Here is a 22,223-nt window from a genome sequence, read left to right as displayed (position 1 = left end):
CCCCTGATTTGGAAGTATACGGTGTCATATACTTCCGAATCCAATTAGAAGGCATTATATTCGGAAGTATACGGAACTCAATGTAAAAGGCGGGAAAGGAGCTTCTGCAGCCTCAGGGAAGCTGCTTGCCTCCTTTCCCGCCTTTGGAAACCTTTTCCCACCTCTCCCATACCCTCCTTGAAATCAGGGAGGGAGGGGGAGAGGAGTCCCAGCAGCCAATCCAAAGCATGCATTTGCAAAATACATTGCAAATGCATGCTTTGCAGGACTGTTGTGTAGCTGATAGCTGGGCTAATCCCCCAGCCATCAGCAACATTGGTGTTCTTTTGTTTACTCGGGTATCCAAGTAAACACTGTTCTCTGGCCAATTACAGAGCAGTGCTATTTTTTGAAACTTTTCTGTGTAGGGCCAGAGAACATTTTTAAGGAGTCTGCCTGGCTGGACTCCTTTCCATTGCTGCTGTGTTGGTGTGAGAGAGAGATTGTGCTGTGCTGGCCCTTGGCCTCAGCTGCTGCTGCTCTCTTTCAGCCTTGCCTGACCTGCCTGGAGAAGAGAAGACATCTAAGGTAAGACAGTCTTGCAGTTCTTGTTTTTATTTTAGTTAGGATAAAAGTAAAAGGACTTTTTAAGACTCAGAGTCCCTTTACTTATCCAGATTTGGGTGGGTGGGTAGCTTATTTGGGGTTAGGGTTAGGGGGTTCTGCTGGGGATGGGGGTGTTGCTAGTTTGCCTATATCTTACTTTAGTGAGAGGACTTTTAAAAGTGCAGTGTCCTTTTACTTTTCCTGATTTGGGCGGCTTGGATTTCTTGGGGTTAGGGTGAAGGGTTTTGGGGGGGGAGGGGTTGGTTAAGTTCCTGTATTGTTAAAAGTCAAGTTTTTTATTGTTTTAAAAGAATTCTGTGTTTGATTTGTTGCTGCTGTGCCGCTGTTGTTCCTTTTCTCTTCTGATTCTGGTTCTTGGCGGGGGGGGGGGGGGCTGTTTGGCCTAATTCTTATTGTTAAAAAGTTCAGTTTTTAAGAGTTGAGTTGAATTGGCCTTTTCTCGGATTTGTTTGGATCTGTTGTTGTTGGTTTTGCATCCTGTCCTGTTGTCCCTTTTCCTGGTTCTGGTTTTTTTGGAGGGGGGGTTAAAAGTTAAGTTTCTTTCTGTCACGTTTTGGGTTTTTTATATTACCTCTGGTTGGTGTGTGGGCTCTGTGGGGTGGGTCACTTTCATGTTTTTATAGAGCTATTTTTGGAGTCTGAGGGTTCCATGCCATTTTGGGGGCTCTCCCTCAAACCCCCTGTCCCCCAGTAGCTTCTGATTATGCCCTATGTTGCCATTGATTTCAATGGCCCATAAGGTATAATGGTGGGATAGAGTTGGGAACCCCTGGCCCAATCTTTTTGGGACTTGGGGGGTTTGTAGGGGAGAGTCCCCTGCAGGTTCCCTGCAAATTTAAGGGCTATCCCTCAAACCCCCTCCCCTCCAGGTGACTTCCAATATATCCTATTTGGCCATTGATTTCAATGGCCCATAGGGTATAATGGTGGGATAGGGGCACCCAAAGAGGGGCACCGAAAGAATGGGCACCCCTGGCCCAATCTTTTTGGGACTTGGGGGGTTCGTAGGAGAGAGTCCCCTTTAAATTTGGGGGTTCTCCCTCAAACTCCCTCCCCTCCAGGCAGTTTCCAATATACCCTATTTTGGCATTGATTTCCATGGCCCATAGGGTATCATTGGGCCATATATTCGGAGATAGTCATATATCTCCCGTATATATCGCTATTCCGAATACTGGTATTCGGAAATATACAGTATTTCAAATATTTTGGCCCGATATTCAAATATTCCGAATATTCAAATATTCCGAATACTGGTATTCGGAAATATACAGTATTCCAAATATTTTGGCCCGATATTCAAATATTTTGAATCCGATTAATTCTGATTTTTTTTTGCACACCCCTACTAAGAAGGTGAACTGATCAGCTCAGAAGATGCTGATGAGCAATATAGTCATAAATGAAGATTAAGACAGTACTCGCAAAACTGGAATCCTGCTTTGGAGCATCTTATAGATCAATCAAACAAAAATATACAATTCAGACCTAAGCAATCAGTAAATGTGTGTGTTAGTTTTCAAGGTCAATAATGCAGAAAGATAGGTTTGGACTCTGGACTTAAGCGGTTTTTCCCCCTCCTTGGTAAAGCATACTTCAAATACAAAACACAGAATAATCATACAGTCCACGCCTCCACTCCACACATAAACATATAATCAATTCTATGCATGCTTAATCAGAAGTAAGCCCCATAGTGCTCAGGTGGGTTTGCTAGCTACAGCCTACCTTCACTGAGCCTGTGAATTGGGGCACCAAACTTCCACAAAAAGGCTGACCCTGACAGCCCCACTGTTCAAGCTACAGGTCTATTCTTAATGCAGATTGATTAAGATGAAGTAAAGCCAACTTATTCATTGAACAAAAGGGCCATTTGTGCAGAGAGGAAGAAACACATTTGCTGTTTGCTGAGACCTCAGGATTCTTCTCCTGCCCAGCCTTTATCAAAGGTTTACTGGACAGAACTTGAAACAGGGCTTGGAATTCTTGGAATCAGGTCTTTTTTTGTAGCAGAAACTCCTTTGCATATTAGGCTGTATTCCCTCTGATGTAGCCAATCCTCCAAGAGCTTACAGTAGACCCTGTAAGAAGAGCCTTGTAAGCTCTTAGAGGACTGGCAACATCAGGGGAGCATAGCCTAATAAGCAAAGGAGTTCCTGCCACAAAAAAAGCCCTGCTTGGAATATGTTTGTAAAATTGAAAGCTAATCACTTTCTTTTATTGTGCTAGTGCAAGCATCAGGTGTCACAAATTTCTCTCTTTGGGAAAAAATTGGAAGCTTGTTAATTTTCAGTTATACAGAGATGAATGTAAATAGTTTTTGTAACCAAGGACAGAAACATGCTCCCCCAGTGATGAACAAAGAGGATTATTCTTGTCATACAAAATAGACATTCTGTCTGATATGTAGCCATTGGGTCATCCTGAACTTGTAGTCTGACGGTGGAGGAAGGAGGACAGAAATGAGCATTGCCAAGTTGCAACCTGAAGAACATGCCTTTCTCAGCAATGAAATATTCAGCTGAAATGTATCCCTCTCCATTCCTTTGCTTGTCCTCCGGCCCATCCCCCTCTTCTGCCTGCTATAGCAAGAAAGACGCTGGAGCTACTGGTAATTGAAGTTGAGATGTTTATCACTGACATTTGATCATCTCGGTTTATAGAATGTGCTTAGCACTGCGCTCAGTTTTTCCATGTGTGCTTGCTTTGTAAGCTGCCTTGAGCTGGGAGAAGGGCAGAGTATCAATGTTTTGTTTTCTTTTGCCTTTAATTGCCTTCTGAAGATGATTGCTTACAATGTGTGAGAATCAGGTGCATTCATTTGCTAGCTTTGTTATGTCTGACACCTGGATAAGAAACTGGGCACAGACAATTTGGCTGACTTTATTTGTTTTCATGTATTCTAGTCAGAGCTCAAGCAACACTTTTTTGGTGAGTCCGGTGTAAATTCGTAATATATCTCCTTCTACAATCTCATCGCAGGCCTATAATCTCATGGGTTGTGAAAGAAAATTTATATTTCTGAAACAAGCCCTATGGTAGTGATAGGCACAGATGGCCTGGTCTGAACACCCTGGACACCCTAGCCTTGTTAAACTCTATCCACCACTCTCCCTGTGATTGATACTAGTTGAAGAATGCCTGATTCTGAAAGCCATGTTATACATAGTGTGAGCTCAGTGGATCTATTTCACTCTGTATCTGAGAAAGACTGCAACACATTAAGCCAGTGGTGCCCCGTTAGTCTGAATAACTTGTTCTATTGGTTTCAATAGCATCTAGTGATTATGTGTTAGGGATCTCCATCATTTTCAAATTTGGGACTTAATTTTAATCCCAAGATGCAACATAGAAGTCTCTAACATTTTTACTGTATTATTTTCTTTCTTTTTTACTTACTCTCCTCTTTTCCACTTCCACCCTAGCAAGTTGGACAGGAAAAAACTTCTGGGAAAGAAATGCCTTCTTTTTGACCCAGGTTTATTAGCAATAGAATACTTAACAGGCATTCTCACATTCTGAAATGTTACTGTTTTATGGCTTCCCACGCTAATTCAACTCAGATCAAAGGTTTTCTGAATTTGTTAATTTTACTATTCTGCTATTGGTTTTTAGCTTTGTACCACTTGGCATTCCAAACCCCACCAGCTATACGTGGCTCTGCTTACTGTACCTCATTCCTCATCCGAAGAAGTGTGCATGCACATGAAAGCTTATGTACTGAATAAAAACTATGTTGGTCTTAAAGGTGAAATTGACTCCTATTTTGTTCTAAGAACAAAACTGGTGATGGTGTTACTAGTACACGCAATATGAGATCAGTTTGTGGCCTACTGGTACAACTTGACCTGTCAGTAGATGTAAATTATTTGTATACTCTGGAGAGCAACAAAACAATTTATTGGTGGACTGCTTTTAAGCAAATTAATCTAAAACAATTACCCACCGGTATCTGACCTCAATTAAACATACATTCAAATAAAGCTCTTGATTTTGTTAAAGAGGTTATTCACAGGAGGGCAAATTTCCCAGCTGCCTATGGTGGCATTGCCCTATTATTAAACAATTGCAGAAGGCAGTATTGAATAATACTGAACAGCTTAGTTAATAATGTGAGATACAAAACCGATCCTACTAAGCCACTTGGTGGGGTGATAGCAAATATGCTGTCTTACAGCAGGAGTGCTATCCATTTGCAAACAGCTGCCAAATGGACCATTGTACAGAAATGGAAAGCAGCAGCCCTACTAGAAATAGCACAGTGGTATGCAAAGATTTGGGGAGTCAGGATCCTGGACCTGTCAAACCATAACACCCTCTCAAACAAACAAACAAAAACCCTGAACCCAAAAATATGTCATTATAATCCAATTAATGTTGAAAGCACTGGTAGCCAACAACATTAAAGGCAGAAAGCTTTATTGCTCAATACAAAGCATTCCTTGGCACAACAACATAAATTCCCAGAGAAGGAATAAGAGGTTTGTTCCCAAGAAGGTTCGCTTCTGATTCCAGTAGGAGATGTTGTTATATTTCTCTTCTCTAAGTCAACGAAGTCGTTAACTTTGGCTGAGTTGTGTCTTTATGTTTTTTCCACTGAAATGTTATATTAGCTTGTAAATGTTCTTGCCATAGAATACTACTAATCTCTGATTTGTATCCCATCTGTACAACCCATTAGAGTTAATTTAAAAGCACCATAAATGACCAGGCTTCCTAAGACAGAAAAGAATGATCTTCTAATAACAGTATAGAGAGATGCAATATAGTTTCTGAACCATGTCTAGTGTATATATTTCTGTATAGGGGAATTGCATAAAACTAAACTTGATCTTCATATGTTCAGTTTTTCTCCCCTTTTCTTTCTGGTGATGATGTGTTTCTGCAACTGGAAGGGAACGCAGTAGATGAACTGTGAAGTTTTACAACCAAAGACTGGGACATGGTCTCCACATACCATAATTATGAGAATGGCTGTGTTTTATAATATAAAAATTGCCTGCTGCTTTCAGCCAACTCCTGCCTCTCCTTGGCTGGAGAAATTCAAGTTCCAGAAGAGATTTACAAGACCGTTTGGCCCCCTCCTTGTTTTGACTTTGCTCCGAAAGGCTTTTTTGCATGCAAAGATGCCCAGTAGCTTGGTCAAATTGTAGTTTTCGGTAAAGCAGATGGAAACTTCCCAATATTCCCCCCCTCCCTTTTCCCAAGGCTCTTTAGCACACAGCCTCTCTCATAGATAATGGTTGGCAGCAATGCAGAGGTTGTGTGCTGCACTTCTGAACAAAGTCCTGAATTGAGCCATTGTTTCCACTGCCGGGCCTGCATCCCCGCCTCCCCCAGACAGACAAAGCAGGGTGCAAGAAAGGCACCTTGTGTGGAACTGCTGGCAAGGCTTGGAAGTGAATTAAAAGCTCCACAGGGTCTCTGAGCGCCGCAGCTCTGGCGATGGAGCCCTGGAAGCACAGTTAGCTCAGACATTCCAATGTAGTGAGGCAGCAGCAGCAGCACCAGCAGCGGCAGGAGCAGGGCCACCGGCTCGCCTGGGCTCTGCAAGGCGCATGAGAGGAGAGTCCAGCCGCAGAGCAGCGCAGCCCTTGCCCAGCTTTCATTCACAAGCGGCCGGCCATGGCGCTGGACCAAGACAGGAAGGCTGCGCGGTTGGCTGGGCTGGGGCCAGGGGGGAGGATGACTACTTAGGAGCCAGCGGCTCTGCGCCTCGGACGTGAGAGCGGAGGGGGAAATCCGCGGTCGCGCCTGTTCCCTTTGGAACCAGATCCTTTCCGTTCTCCAGGTACAGGGCTGGGTTTTGGGTTTTCAAATGATCAGGGCAGTCAGTCTCGGCCGGAGCTCTTCCAGTCTGCGCTCCCTGAAAGCAAGGGGCGTGACTTTGGAGTAACTCTCTGTCGAGGTTAGGCGAACAGAACAGGCGGCAGCAGCGCTCCCTTCGGGCTGGTTCCCGTGAGTCTCGGGGAGCCGAGCGCCCAGCCTTTGTATGTGCGGGTGCGTAGCCTCCCCCGACCTGCTGATGCTGAATGTCTGCTCCCCGCAGGGAAATCCTAAGCCAGGGGTGGCCAAACTTTGCTTAACGTGAGAGTCACATGGAAGAAACGTCAGATGTCTGAGAGCCGCAAGACATGAATGTCAGACGTTTGAGGAGAGGGAGGAAGAAAGGTAAATAGTTTGGGAGGGAGAGGTGGAAAGAAAGCAACTTTTAAAAAAATCCATTCTCCATGCTGCTGGCTGGCTTGATTTGCAGAAGTGGTTTAAAGAGATAAATGCCTGCTGCAAGCTGGGGCAGTGGGGGCTTTGAGAGCCGCAAAAGATATGTGGAAGAGCCACGTGTGGTTGGCCACCCCGTCCTAAGCGGAGCCCTTGATGAAGTGTTGGAGTTGCGTTGTTCTACCTTTGCCAACCGGAGGGAGGGAGAGGTGCCATGGAGAAGGGACGGGGATGGATCCTGTCAGGGGGCACTCTCGCCCAGCAACTGCTTGGGAAGGGGGGGGGGGGATGCCCGAAGGATCCCAGAGCCAGAAGGCGATATCCGGGGAAGGTCTCGCCCTCTCTGTGCTTGGCCCTGCAGAGGAGCTGGTTGGCCACCGTGCGAGACAGGATGCTGGAGTCCAGGGACCACTGGTCTGATCACCCAGCAGGGCTCTTCTGAGGTTCTTCTCTGAGAGCAGGCACGCTCCCATGGCGTCCCTATTGGGAAGTTAGCCCCAAAATGGTCATTCACGAAGGGGCGCAGCCGCTTTCGGCGACGGCAGCAAAAACCGTCTGCCTTGTGTGGCACAGGCGCCGAAGCTTGCTCCAGCGCTGAAGCTTTCGTGGGCATCGTCGTGACCAGCCGGGTTTACTCCCCAATAAGTACTTGCATAATCGGATTGTGGGCTGACAAACACAGGAGAAAGACACGTGTGTGTGTGTGTGTGTGTGCGTGCGCGCTCAGAAACCTAGGAGCGGACAGAGGAGGACGGATGCTTTGGGAGCAATGCTGCACGGCAGCCGGCCCTTGAGGCGGCAAAAGACATGCAGTGCCCCGTGCCCGTCTTGCAGGTGTTTTGCGTCCTCTTTCGGGTACAAGCGGTAGTAAGTCAGAAGGGGCCGGGGGGCGCTCTGCATGGGGCTATCGCTGGGCATGCAAAGGTCCTGTTGCGGACTCCCAGATCCCCAAATTAGTTCCCCACCTTCCTGCTCCCTATCGTGATTCGAATCTATTTCAAGAGACAAGCAAATCCAGTACACACTGCTTCAGACCTCGGTCATTTCATAGGCATGATGCTAAGGTCAGAATAATGATACACATTTCCCGCTAGACCTAATGAGGAATCTTAATCTTCTCTGTGCAGATTGTGGTTGGAGAGACCTCCAGTCCTCTACCCTTTCATGGATCCGGTCTGTAGAAGCTTGCGCACTTGTCATATTTGGGCTGGTTGTAATAAAAGGTGTTCCATGGCTTATGTTGTTAGATTTTCCAGTGGACTAACATACCTACCCCCTTCTCCAATCCACATCTTGTGATGGTTTCAGGGGATTTTATTAATTTGCGTGTAGAAAACAACCAGTGCTTCTTACTACTGTGGGAAGTGGTATAGTGGAAGAGAAGAGTTCCTTTGGCATTATAAGTCCTGAAACATCTCCCCGCCCCTCCTTTTGGTTATTTTTACTGAACAGCTAGCCTGAAAAAGAGTTCTGAAGAACAGGAAAGCTTGCTCACCCTATCTGCCCGGTGTGATTCCATGCAGAGGAAGTAGGAGACAGAGGGCAGAGAGTTCTTTCATTGGTGGTATTAAAAGGACCTTCTGCAGAATTAGTTGCTTGCACAACATGCTCTTGTTCCTCATGCATGCCATACAGTTTTCCTCACAGCTGCACTTCTGTTACAGGGACATTAGGAAAGGTTTTTTAAAAAAGCATATTGAGGAAAATGAGGCTCTGACCTGGATAGTTCAATTGTGTCAGATCTCGGAAACTAAACTGGGTCTGCCCTGGTTAGTACTTGGGATGGGAGACCACTAAGGAAATCCAGGGTGGCTACACAGTGGCAAAGCAATGGGACCTCTGAATATCTCTTGTTTCGAAAACCATAGAGGGTCACCATACGCTGCTGCATGTTGATGGCAAAAAAGAGGATAATATTACCTTTCCTTCGGATAGTGCAATAATTTGGGACCTGATTTTGACAGACTAACAGACGTCTGTAATGCATTGTGGGGGGGGGGGAATGAAAGATGCAGAATGTTTCGCTTTCTGCTCTCTCATGCCTCTACTATTACATTTTTGATCAAAATCCATGTAGCCATGTTGGTTTGCTATAACACAATTAATATGCTCAGTGGTATAAATTCTTTGCTGTCTGTATAGTATAGGTCTCCCCTAGCATGGGATTATTTTACAAAAAGATTTAAAAATAGGCTAACATCCACAGCAATAACCATATGTAGATGAAGATGTACATGCATGCATGTGCTGGAAATGACTGCTTCTACAGTCTCTCCCTGGCCACAGTTGATGAGTCTACAGGCCCTACAGCATAGAGAGAAATCAAGCAATGAGCGCACTGAATGAAATATGCAAATGAGTTCCTGCTGGGTGTTTTCTACAAAAAAGGTCCTGAAGAGTCCCATTGGGGATACTCAGGTTCAAATCTCCACTTGCCATGCAACTCACTGGATGACTTTGGGCCAGTCATTCTCTCTTAACATGACCAATTCAAAGGATTCTTTTGAGGATAAAAGGGATGGGAGAATAATTGATGTAGCCTGAGCTCCTTAAATGAAAGGTGAGAAAAAAATGCAATAAATAGCTAAATGCATTGAAGTCTGGTGCACGTGTGCTTTTTCCATGCGCATATGAGCCAACAGGCACAATCACAATCTCTTCCTGCACATGTACATCAGGGCAGGGTAAAAGCCTCATTGTTTTGTGAATATTTAATAGAAAAAGTGATTGGTTGGCAAGGTGAAATTTTGGTACCCGAAATGGAAGATACAAACAGCATCCCTTTCCCAGAAAAATAAAACTATATCCAGTAACTGACAAGTTTGGTGCTTCTTTGTGTGCAAAATCTTCTGCCTGATTTTGCCTAATAGCCGGGCTAGTTATGGGAGTGAACAGGTTGAAATGTAGAAGAGGCATTATTGCCGTACCAAGGGCCCACTTTGTCCCAAGAGCAGGTGTAAACTCAGTCAGTACTTCATTTGTACAGTGACAGGCACTCTGCCTCAGGCCTTCCTGGAAGTCAGAATCTCTGCCCTAGAAGCCCTTGGTCATTAATCCTGTCTTTGTGGAACAGATTTCCCCTTTCTGTGATAAGGGAAAGGCACACTGTATTTACTCAAGAATACCTTCCTCTATGATGGCTTAGACTTAGCATAAAACTAGAGTGAGTTTGCAAATATATTATTTATGTATTTGAACGCTGATACCCTGCCTTTTAGAGCCCTGTAGTGCAGAGTGGTAAGCTGCAGAACAGCAGTCCAAGCTCTGCTCACGACCTGAGTTTGATCCTGGAGGAAGCTGGGTTCAGGTGGCCGGCTCAAGGTTGACTCAGCCTTCCATCCTTCCGAAGTCAGTAAAGTGAGTACCCAGTTTGCTGGGGGTAAAATGTAGATGATTGGGGAAGGCAATGGCAAACCACCCCGTAAAAAGGCTGCCAAGAAAACATCATGATGTGATGTCAGCCAATGGGTCAGTAGCGACTCAGTAGTTGCACAGTGGTAACGACTCAGTGGTTGCCTTTACCTTTTTAAACCTTTATCCTGCCTTTTAACAGTTCTTGAGTTGTGGTATCCTGCTTTTAACAAAGTTCTTGGGACAACTCACAACATATCCATAAAACTACACTAAAACCAATAACACATTGGCAATAATTTAAAAAAATAATATTTAAACTGAAACAAAGAATTGACCCCCAAAGCATAGCAGCAATAACTGTAGCAAACATGAAAAGAGCATAACTACTGTCTGTTGTCAAAGGCAAGAAGATAATAAAACCGCCTTCATCTGGTGGTGTTCTAGGCCTACTGGATGGATTGAGGGAGTTCCTTCCATCTACTCACACAGAAACAGGGAGTGGGGGCAGCATAATGATTTCAACAGCTGGGTAGGTTCACATAGCAGGCAGGTGTGATCTGTAAAATTCTTCAATCCCAGACTGTTTAGGGATTTAATCCTGAGCAGAGTTCTTCCAGGCAAAACCCACTGGAATCTTAGACTGGAGTGTTTAGACTGCACAGGATTGCACTGAAAAGGTAAGATTCAAAACGAGCTAACAGCCTGTGAAGTTCCTGAGCTCCCTTGGATCTGTGCCAGACAGCAGTCTTGCATCTCTTTTCCAAACCAACTGAATATTTTTGAAAAGGGACAAATAGCCTACTGCGGTAATCTAATTTGAATGTGATCAATGTATAGATAATTGAAGTCTGGTCTTACTTTCCTGGAATGGGTCACATGGCCAGTCAACCAAAGCTGGTGAAAGGTGCTACATGCCACAGGTGAAACCTGAGCATTTGTCCACAGGCAGGTTTAGATCAGGTCTAACTCACCTGCTGCTCTGGAATTTGTCACTCTGTAGATAGAGAGATAAGGAGAGCCTTTAGAATACAATCCTATGCAGTCCAGAAGCTCCATATAGGACTGTATTGATCATATAGAAAACCCACAAAACTAGGCAGCAGAAATAATTTGCTTCTGCCTTCCTTCAACCAATATTTACCTATGAGGAAAATTTCCCTTAGCCTAAAAAGTTGTCCCATCACAGTTGTGGTTAGGGTTGCCAGGTCTGTGTTGGAAAATACCTGGAGACTTTGGGGGTAGAGCCAGGAGAGGGTGGGTTTGGGGAGGAGAGGGCCTCCACCCTCCAAAGCAGCCATTTTCTCCAGGGGAGCTGATCTCTGCCAGCTGGAGATCAGTTGTAAAAGCGAGAGATCTCCAGGCTCCACGTGGAGGCTGGCAACCATCACCACTTCTCCTATACTCCCAAATCCGGTGCCTCTCTTGAGTTTCTTCCCGCCTCACTGAACGTTGCTCCGAGTCTGGCCAGCCGTCTCTCCTTCAACCAGCCCTGGCGGGCGAGCGAGGCCACATCCCTTCCCCTCCCCTCCCTCTGGGAACCCGACCGCGGAGGAGGGGGGAGAGGGGAGGCGCTCTGATTGCGCCTGGCTGGGAGAAGGCGGGAAGCCTATCAGATTGCCGTGCGAGGCAGGCAGCCGCGGTGGGGAGGCTGGGGAAGGGAGTTTTCGTGCAAGAAGAGGGACGGGACGTGGCTCTGGCAACGATGCAATGGTAAACTTGCAGCCGCCGCGCCAAACTTCAGAAAGAGGAGCTGCTGCTGCCGCCGCCGCTGAGAAGACGACGGCCAGGAGGTGGTTTTCTCCTTGAGCCGGTGGGTGAGGAACGCTTCCCCGGTGCTTGGCTGGTTTGGGACTTGTTCTCTCGGTGGCTTCACGCCGGCGGGGCAGCTATGGCGGTGGGTTTCATGCAGTGACCAAGCCGCAAAAAAGCAGTATATGGGATTGGGAGTGGGAGCTTCATGGTTTATGTTGTCCAAGATCATATGACTCATCAAATTATTTGAAATGAAAGTATTATTCCAAGGTAACAGTGCATTATATTATCCCAAGGTATTTTTATATTTGTGTTTATGTTATTCCAGGGTAGCATTGCACTGTTATGTAGCAGTGCAATATATGTGTGTGTGTTGACCCATCCCATATATATATATAAACACAAACACCCCGCCATATATTGCTTTTATATTTATCATTTTTTTTGCTTGGGGAAGGGAATTTGATTATAAGGTTTTGAGGCAACAGTGGGTTAAAAGTTAAGAATCCACACTTTTGAGCTTCAGAGAACAGGTGGGAATAAGCACCAAATTATTTTTAAACTGTTTAATGCTTTTAATGTAAATGCTTTTATTGGAAGCTATTTATTGTGAGCAGCCCTGAGCCTGCTTTGGTGGGGAGGGCGGGATATAAATTCAAAGAAAGAAAGAACTCTCTCCCTTCTCATCACCTGGGTCACTGGATTAAATAAGGTTGTGACTGTGAGGCAATCTCAGGCATATATTCAAAAGAGACTACTGTGCCTAGCGGCAGTAGCTAATTTAGTTAATTACTATTTGCTTAATGTTAGGTTTGGTTCCTATTTTCTGTGTGTTTTCTTTGAAAGATATAAGAGCCTAGGTCTGGGGTCAGTGATGTAAAACAGCTCTTTTACTGTATGTCAGAAGGGGCTGCTTTGAATCTTGAATGCCTTCCCAAGTTCTAAGTGCCCTCCATCCCCATTTGAAGACCACTCCTGTTAAGAATTATTGCTTTAATGTATAAAAAGTCGAGAAACTGTAGCCATGTTCTCTTGCCCACCAGATCTATGCTGATTTGCCACAGGACTTCACATGCCCTGTTTCCATGCAGGGTGTTTTGCCTTTTTAACTGCTGTGTGCTAAGTTCAACTTGTGTAGCGTAAGTAGAGCTGCCAGTTTATTTACAGGCTTTTTGTTCCTTTGCCTGTAACAGCATCTTGCTTTCCAGATATTAGCAAGTGGTAATCCAGAAACAAAAAGTTACGTAATATTTTCAGTGGCACCAACCACAATGGCACAGAATAGTGTGCAAGCTTTTGAGTTCTTCCTAATGTGGGATGATGAAAAAAAAGTAGAGGGATGAGAATTAGTTGGAAATGTTTCTATTCATAAGGCAACCACCTTCATTCACTGATATACCTAAGTAGGATCCCTCTCACCCCGGTCAGGAGCAACCTTTCCTAGTGTGGTGATGGAGAAAACTGTACCTTTTACTTTCTGTAAGTCACATCTGTTAAAAGCACAGGAGTCCTGTCAGAAAAGTTTCACTGCTACCTTGGAATAATAGTATATTTCAAAAAATCTGATGACTCAGTGGTCATGGACAACATAAATCATTTTAATACCACCCTCTAGTTCCACCCTTGAATTGAAGCCACTGCAGCCAAAATTTTTGCTGTAGCCAATGTTATACCACAATCAGTATTAGTGAACAGAAAAGCTGGGGAAGTGGAAGAAGCAGCAGCAAGTATCTTTTCAAGGGTCTGTCATCATGCAGTTAAAGGTGATGTGAGCTAAAGTTTCTGCTATTCCAGATCAACAAGGACACCATCTGTCCCAGTAAGCTACTCCTTGGAATCATCTACCCCGCAAAACAGAGAGAAAAGCATTTAACCTAAAAAGCCCTCTGATATCTAGGGATGGTCAACCAATTAAAATAAAAATGAATCGGATAAAAGGAGGAACAATGCCAGATAAATAGTATAAAGCATACTCTATGAACCCTAGCAAGGGCCCATGGACAATTTAAGGCCTCCTATGTTCTGCAAATAGAGAGCATTTGAAGGGGAAAGTACTTCATCAGTTCCAACTTCCCTTTCTGTTCCTTAGAGTTTACTTTTCTACTTTCAGATGCTCAGATTGTGGGGGTTGCTTGAGGTATACACACCAAAATGTATAATGTATTTTCTCAATTGAGATTTACATGGGATTCTGTTTGAAAGTCATAGTAGTTTTGGTTTGAAACAGAATGTGAAACAGTTTTGAAAAACTTCCCTTTAGTTGTAATGAGGATAACAACAACAAACTTTTATGGAGTAGTGGGTAGACTGTTGAATTACTATTTGGCCATCTTTGGACAATTATTCTTCCTAATTACTCTACAGGATTGTTGTGAGAATAAAATAGGATCATTGCATTTATACTGCCTTGTCTTGTTAATACAGAATATGATGTGAATAATGTACTTAACAGTGACTCAACATTGCAAATACCCATGTTCTTGTATACTGTGCTAATTAATCTGGAAGAACAACAAATCACTCATCAGTACAATCATTAAAATGGCTTTGTAACTTCCCCTGAACTGTACCTTGCATTGGAAAGGCAGAATAAAGTTACCTTAAGTATGACAAGGTAGTGAAAGGGTGTTAAAGAGTAACTAATCTGTGTTAAAACTTCTTGAGTATGGAGAATTAGTATGGGGTTATGATTCTTAGGATATTTACTCTGGTTATTATTTTTCCTGAGTGGTTTTGGCAGTTATACAAACTAAGGAGTTATTTTACAGGACTGCTACTGTTTCTTCACCCAACCTGTGGTGGTCTTATTATCCTTAAAGCAAAAATAACTACTGTTGTGAAACCATGGTGTGTACTTCAGAATAGCTACTGCTCATAAACATATTGCAAGTGACTGAGCAACTTACTCCTTACACCCCATATTTAACTTTGGATTGTGCTTTTTGTTTCTGTCATAAGAAAGTGATTTCCCCTGCAGTCTTAAGCAGAGTTTAGAGCTTTTTGAGACCTTTGAAGTTTTGATTAGAAAGATAGATTACAAGTGAAGTAAATAAATGGGTTTGCAAGGGTGCAGCTCTGTTTAAGACTTTCCATAAATGTTTTCACCACGACAGAATTCTCCTGGTTCACAATAGAAATATATGTAATTTTTTTTTTAAATCTCTATTTCTTAGTGGCAATGTTTTCTGATCTATGAACATATACAGGTAATTATTCTAATTTATGTCATTTATAATACATATATAGTGTCAGTCTTCCTTTTGTCAGCTACTTCTCCCTTATAACCGCCTTTCCTCTTTTTTTTATATGTATATTTTATTATTATTATTATCCATTTCTCTACACACTTTTTGATATCCATTTTACATGTTTCCCTCAACCCACCCCCCTTAGTCTATACATCGTCGTCTTCTTCCAGCCAGGGACAAAGGACTTGAAGCTTCCACTGAATGTCCACTCTCCTTTCTTCCTTCGCCCATTTCAGGTAGATCCGCCACTTTCCCTTAATTCTTGATCTTCTTTCCTCCCATGATCCTTCTTGAGACATTATAGCAGCTATATCTGACTGAACAAAATCAGAGAGATAATTATGCCAAGTTCTTTCCTTCCATTTACTTTTATCCTTCCATTTTGCCGCTATTACCGCTTTACCCGCTGATATCATTGCTTTTAGTAAATCTTGATTATTTTTCCCTATTGTCTCATTCCCTAATACTCTCTCTCGGCTTGGCTTCGCGAACGAAGATTTAAGAAGGGTGCAATAGTCCACGTCTGCTGCAGGCTCGCTGGTGGCTGACAAGACCAATGCGGGACAGGCAGGTCCGGCCACAGTGGCTGCAGGGAAAAGTCTGATTTAGGGTTGGTGCTGTAGCAGTGCAATTCTTCCTCAATCTCCTTTTGTCCTCAAGACCAGCTATGCATGCGTTCTCAAAAGAAGAAACAGCCTGGTGGATGGTGTGCCTCCATGCTTTGCGATCTGAGGCTAGGTCAGACCACTGGTGATGGTTGATGCGACAGGTGCCAAGGGATTTCTTCAAGGAGTCCTTGTACCTCTTCTTTGGTGCCCCTCTATTTCGATGGCCGGTGGAGAGTTCGCCATACAGGGCAATCTTGGGAAGGCGGTGGTTTTCCATCCTAGAAATATGCCCTGCCCAGCGCAGCTGCGTCTTCAACAGCAGTGCCTCGATGCTGGTAACTTCCGCCCGCTTGAGAACTTCAGTGTTGGTCACAAAGTCACTCCAGTGGATGTTGAGGATGGTGCGAAGGCAGCGCTGATGAAAGCGCTCAACGAGTCGCAGGTGATCTGCATTAATTCACTCATCTGCATTAATTCAAAGTTAATTCTCGGCTCTACCTGAAAGAATTTCTTTATCATTCCCACTACCATTTCCCATAATTTCTTGGCCTCAGGGTACTCCCACCACATGTGGGTGTACCATCCCTTCTCTTTCTTACAGTGCCAACACTTAGGGCTCAACCCAGGAAACATATTGGCTAAAGTAGCTGGAGTTCTATACCATTTAGTAAAAAATTTCATTTCCATTTCTCTAACCTGGTGAATTTTAACTTTTTTTAAACCTTCCATTAACTTCTCCCCTGTTTGTTTCATTATTTGCCCTTCTGAACTCCATGTCCGTTGAAGGTAGCTTATTGCTCCTTCATTGCCTGAATTCATGCTCCTGTATAAGATGCTTCCTTTTCCTTTTTTGTTTTACCCATTAATTTATAAATCCTTTCCATAGGTTCTCTTTGTTTATATTACTTTTCTCCACTTCCTCCTTAACTGTAGTGTACAATCCTGCGGCCTTAAGCCAATATTGTGCTCCTACCGCTTCTTGTAAATCCTGTAATGGTTTTATCTAATATTAACAAGTCTTCTACCCTTCTAAATCCTTTAATCTTAAGTAGTTCGCTCCACCTATGCTCCTTATCTCCCTCCATCAATGTTTCTAATTTATAATGGCAATAGAGCAATTAGCAGAAAGAATTAGGAATTCATGTAGAATAGAAGGCTGTAGAATGGAAAAAGAGGAAATAAAAATTACCGTATTTTTCGCACCATAAGGCGCTCCGGAGGATAGGACGCACCTTCCTCCTGGGGGGCGATCCGCTGCCTCTTCCTCGGATCCGGCGCTTTCCCCGCGCCTGCTTGCCTGCTCCATCTTCTTCAGGCAAGCACTGGGATCGCTCCACGTGGCCCCAGCGCTTTGCAAGCGCCGGCTGCGGAGGGGGCAGCGTGCTTCCTACTTGCCTGTGTCCCTGCCTTCAGCTGTGATGTTTAAAGCAAGCGCTGGGATCGCTCCCTCCCTCCTCCTGCTGAAGGCAGGAACACAGGCAAGTAGGAAGCACCCGCCCCCTCCGCAAACGCAGCGCTTTGCGAGCGCCGGCTGTGGCGATCCCAGTGCTTGCCTGAAGAAGATGGAGCCAGGCAAGCAGGCGCGGGGAAAGCGCCGGATCGGAGGAAGAGGCAGCGGATCGCCCCCCAGGAGGAAGGTGCGTCCTATCCTCCGGAGCGCCTTATGGTGCGAAAAATACGGTAATTTTTATTTCCTCTTTTCCCATTCTACAGCCTTCTAGTCTACATGAATTCCTAATTCTTTCTGCTAATTGCTCTATTGCCATTATAAATAAGGATGGGGAAAGTGGGCATCCCTGCCTTACCCCTCTCCCAATTGAGAACTGATCCGTATGTCCATTATTTACTCTTACCACTGCTGACCCCTCCCTATAGACCTCTTGAATAACCGCCTTTCCTCATTGCTTCTCTACCCATCCAGGATTCTGGATATATATTTGCTGCATTGCAAGAGAAAGCCATGAGGTAGAGGGAAGGACTATGGTCATAACAGTAGGTAAGATAAGAGTTAAGCACCCACTGCTTCTCTGCTGCACATTTCCCTGTTGCTTTGCAGCTGTTTGGCAGAGACCTGGCTTCTTGGCTTGGAGCCCAACACTGAGCTTCAGGCTAGTTCTTGTTTTTGGCCGTATGTAACTTTGTTATTCTACTGTGTTGGTGCAAACCATGAGGGATGCTTTCTTAACTGCGATTAAGAGAACTTTCTTCCCTCTTTCTGGACAAAATTGTCCTCTACTGTGGTAAGTGCAGTTGATGATAGATCAGAATTGATATTAGTTGTGCTAAGGTAACAGTTCTATATGTATTGTCCAGTTGAATATAATATTTACTTCTAAGCAGGGGTTTTTTTTGTAGAAAAAACTCAGCAGGAGCTCATCTGTATATTAGACCCTGTCATCACCATTATTTCACATAGTGCTTTTTTGTAGAAAAAGCCCAGCAGGGACTCATTTGCATATTAGGCCACATTCCCTGATGCCAAGCCAGCCGGAACTGCGTTCCTATGCGTTCCTGCTTTTAAAAAAAGCCCTTTCTAGGTAAACATGCATGTTAGTCTAACAAGCTTTCTTGATTAATCAGAATTCTGAACCTGACTGAGCAAAGACAGGATTTACTGAAGAATATGGATGCCTTCCTTATGCTTGCAATCTTTGACCACTGCTAGTGATGTCAGAATGTCACGCAAGGTGCATTTGGCTGTTCTTTCAATGTGTGTGGGATTATGTATTATTAAGGTGGCTTGTCTGCACTTTTCTGTCTCATCTTTGCATCACACAACATGTAAGGGCTTTCTGCCCAAAGTCAGTTGCAGTTGTGTTATTTTACACAGTGACCTCAACAAGGCAGTGTGGGTAATCATAGCATGGCCATGCTAAAAAATGTCCTTTTCCTCTTAACAGTTTGCTTCTCCCCGTGCCCTGAGACATTTCAGCGACAAATGCATGTTGATGAAAGGTTGAATGAAAACAGTATTTGTGCAACAAATTGTGTGTGTGTGTGTGGTATAATTTTTAACTGCAAACTTTTTGTTACTTGTATGTATTTTACTTATATGTAACTGTGCATTGCACCTGCTTTTGTCAATAGATATTATCTTGCTGGATTTAGTTTTAAGATACAAAATGTAATTATATGAAGTTTCATTTTTCATTATTTTTGCTTAGACCATTTTTGTTGTTGCTGGATTAGTTCTACTTTCACTTGCAGTGTAATTCTGTTCTGTTAAACATGTGTACCTACAGGGTGGAACTGACTGAGTACTCACTGTGTAAAGGCATTAAAGCTGGTGTGGCTCAGTGCTTTGTCACAATTAACCTACGCAAATGAAAGCAGGAATCCCCATTCTGCCAAATATGTCACAGTTTCTTTCTTGAACAGAACTTCTGTTCACTTTGCTAGTGAAAGTAACCGAGGTCTGGCCTACATCCCCAGTAGAATAAGGTGGTAGATTTCTGAAGTGGCCAGAGTGGGCTTCGGGACTCCAGACTGCAGTAAGATTATGATTTTGAATGCTCTCTTAAGCTTGAAAATTGCTTGTTGAAAACTAGCATAGAAACGAAAAGAACAGGCTATACCAGGGGTGTCAAACATGCAGTTTGGGGGTCGAATCAGGCCCCTGGAGGGCTCCTATCAGGCCCCCGAGCAACTGGCTGTCATCTGTTTCCTTCTCCCTATATCTTGTTTCCTTCTGCGTAACAGCTTGCTTTGCACGGCTTGCTCATTTGCAAAGCTTCTATTTTTCTCCATTGGCTGAGGCTCCTCCCTTGGGTTAGGAAGGAAAGAGCCAGAGCTTCCTTTGCCCAGTTCCCTTGATCCCATGGGAGAAATACAAAGAAAGCACCTTTAAGACCAATGTGCTAACATTTTAAGCATGTTTTAAGTTTTTAAAAAAAATAGATTTGTGTTTGTCTGTGTTCTTAATAAAATTTATATCTCTGCTATCTAATCTTAAATAGGTACACACATGGCCTGGCCTGTCATGGCTCGGCCCAACCAGACATGACCCGCCCCAACAATTTCTCTTTTATGTCAGATCTAGCCCTCATAACAAATGGGCTATACTCTTTTATCCCAGTGAGGCATAGGGAATTGTATTTTGGGGGACAATAAAAAAAAGCAGTGCAGTCTATTCATTCTACTGCTTCATTCTATTGCATGTATAGAATAGGCATTGGTTGCATGGTCAGTGTATTTAACATTAGGTCTTTGTGATTTAATTATTTATTTAATTCTTTTGCTTCATTCCTAATCTGCTTCTTTCCCCTAGAGGGGACCCAAAGCATCTTACATCATTCTCTTCTACTCCATTTTATATTCACAAAACTGTGAGGTGGTTAATCTGGGAGTATGTGACTGGCCCAAGGTCACCCAGCAAGCTTCACCTGGCAAACTGTGAATATGAACTTGGGTCTCACAGATCCTAGTACAGCCCTCTAACCACTGCATGACACTGGCTCTTTTTTTAAAAAAATTATGCATTAGTGTATGTGGCAGATCTTATTTATTTATTTATTTATATTTCGACTTATATCCTGCCCTTCCCACCGAAGTGGCTCAGGGCGGCTCACAACATGTAAACTTACATAAGTTTAGCTTAAAAACAATTTCATAGTAACAGTTAGAACAATAAATTAATAAAACATAGAACATAGAACATAAAAACCAGCGGTCTGTCAAATGCATTCTAGCTCCATCCAGAAATTTTCAGTGTCAGTTAGTTGTTGTAGGCCAGCCGGAAGAGGACTGTCTTACAGGCCCTGCAGAACTGCCCTAGGTTCCGCAGGGCCCTCACCTCCTCCGGCAGCTGGTTCCATCAGTAAGGTGCTGTTACCGAGAAGGCCCAATCCCTGGTGGATTTCAGACGGGCCTCCTTTGGCCCGGGGATTACTAGCAGGTTTTGTGAGCCCGATCTTAGTACTCTCTGGGGAACGTGTGGGGAGAGACGGTCCCTAAGGTAGGCAGGTCCTAGGCCATATAGGGCTTTAAAGGTAATGACCAACACCTTGTACCGGACTCGGAATGTTATTGGCAGCCAGTGCAGATCCCGAAGCCCCGGCCGAATGTGCTCCCATCTTGGGAGCCCTAACAACAGCCGGGCAGCGGCATTCTGCACTAACTGCAGTTTCCGGGTTCGGCACAGGGGTAGCCCCATGTAGAGGGCATTACAGTAGTCCAACCTCGAGGTGACCGTGGCATGAATCACCGTTACTAGGTTGTCGTGCTCCAGGAAAGGGGCCAACTGCCTCGCCTGCCTAAGATGAAAAAATGCAGACTTGGCAGTGGCTGCTATCTGAGCCTCCATTGTCATGAAGGCTCCAATAGTACCCCCAGACTTTTGACCTGTGCGCCGCTGTCAATGGCGCCCCGTCAAAGACTGGCAGGGGGATTTCCCTTCCTTGGCCACAACGACCCAAGCAAAGGACCTCTGTCTTCGCCGGATTCAGCTTCAGCCCGCTCAGCCTAAGCCACCTAGCCACCGCCTGTAACGCCTGGTCCAGATTTTCTGGGGCGCAGGCAGGCCGGTCGTCCATAAGTAGATAGAGCTGGGTGTCATCAGCATACTGATGACAGCCCAACCCATACCTTCGGGCAATCTGGGCAAGGGGGCGCATATAGATGTTAAATAACATCGGGGAAAGTACCACCCCTTGAGGCACTCCGCAATCAAGCGTATGTCTCCGGGACAGTTCGTCCCCAATCGCCACCCTTTGTCCCCGACCGTCAAGGAAAGAGGAAAGCCATTGTAAGGCCAGCCCCTGAATCCCCGCGTCGGCAAGGCGGCAAGCCAGCAACCGATGGTCGACCGTATCGAACGCTGCCGATAGGTCTAACAGCATCAGCACCGCCGAGTCGCCTTGATCCAGATGCCGTTGAAGGTCATCCACCAGGGCGACCAGCACTGTCTCCGTCCCATGGCCCGGGCGAAAGCCAGACTGGCAGGAGTCAAGGACAGAAGCGTCCTCCAGGAAACTCTGTAGCTGTAACGCCACTGCCCTCTTGATAAGTTTGCCCAAAAAGGGCAGATTCGAGACCGGCCTTCCTGTCCCTTCCTGTCTTTTCTAGTGGCCACAGGGGCTGGCCGGGCCTTTCCATCAGCAGTGGCAGCAGCACAGCAGAGCTTGGCCAGGGGTCTCCAGCATCAGCTCTGGATTAGCATTAATGTATGTATTCTGATCTCTGCTTTGGCAGTGGTGGTTCTTATGGCAGCTTACGGGTAGATCTACGGCACACAGAGGTAGATGCTGCTAGTAAGAGAGGGGGACTTAGGGAGCTTGGCAGAGGGCTTCATGCAGAGGCAGAAACATACAGGCTGATACTTCAGTGATATACAAATTCAGGTGCTGCACATGGGGAGCAGTGTCCAGGACAGACGAGTGGTGGTATGGATTGTGTATCTAACCCGCTTGATAGTCTGTGCACCTTCATAGTGCAGAAG

The 22,223-nt window shown here is 44.7% G+C and overlaps 1 protein-coding gene across 1 annotated transcript in view; it reads left to right on the top strand.

Moving 5' to 3' along the window:
• The first annotated feature begins 11,840 nt into the window (after positions 1-11,840).
• The window catches only part of PLCE1 (phospholipase C epsilon 1), a 181,197-nt gene continuing 170,814 nt past the window's right edge, over positions 11,841-22,223 (top strand). The window contains exon 1 of the mRNA XM_060241319.1: positions 11,841-11,989. The gene's annotated coding sequence lies outside the window, so the exon portion shown is untranslated. The remainder of the gene's footprint in view (positions 11,990-22,223) is intronic.

The sequence above is a fragment of the Heteronotia binoei genome, chromosome 6, assembly GCF_032191835.1.
Source record: "Heteronotia binoei isolate CCM8104 ecotype False Entrance Well chromosome 6, APGP_CSIRO_Hbin_v1, whole genome shotgun sequence".
NCBI classification, from domain to species: Eukaryota; Metazoa; Chordata; class Lepidosauria; order Squamata; family Gekkonidae; genus Heteronotia; species Heteronotia binoei.
Note: the sequence above shows the minus strand (reverse complement) of the source record. Positions and strands in the feature narration are given on the sequence as shown.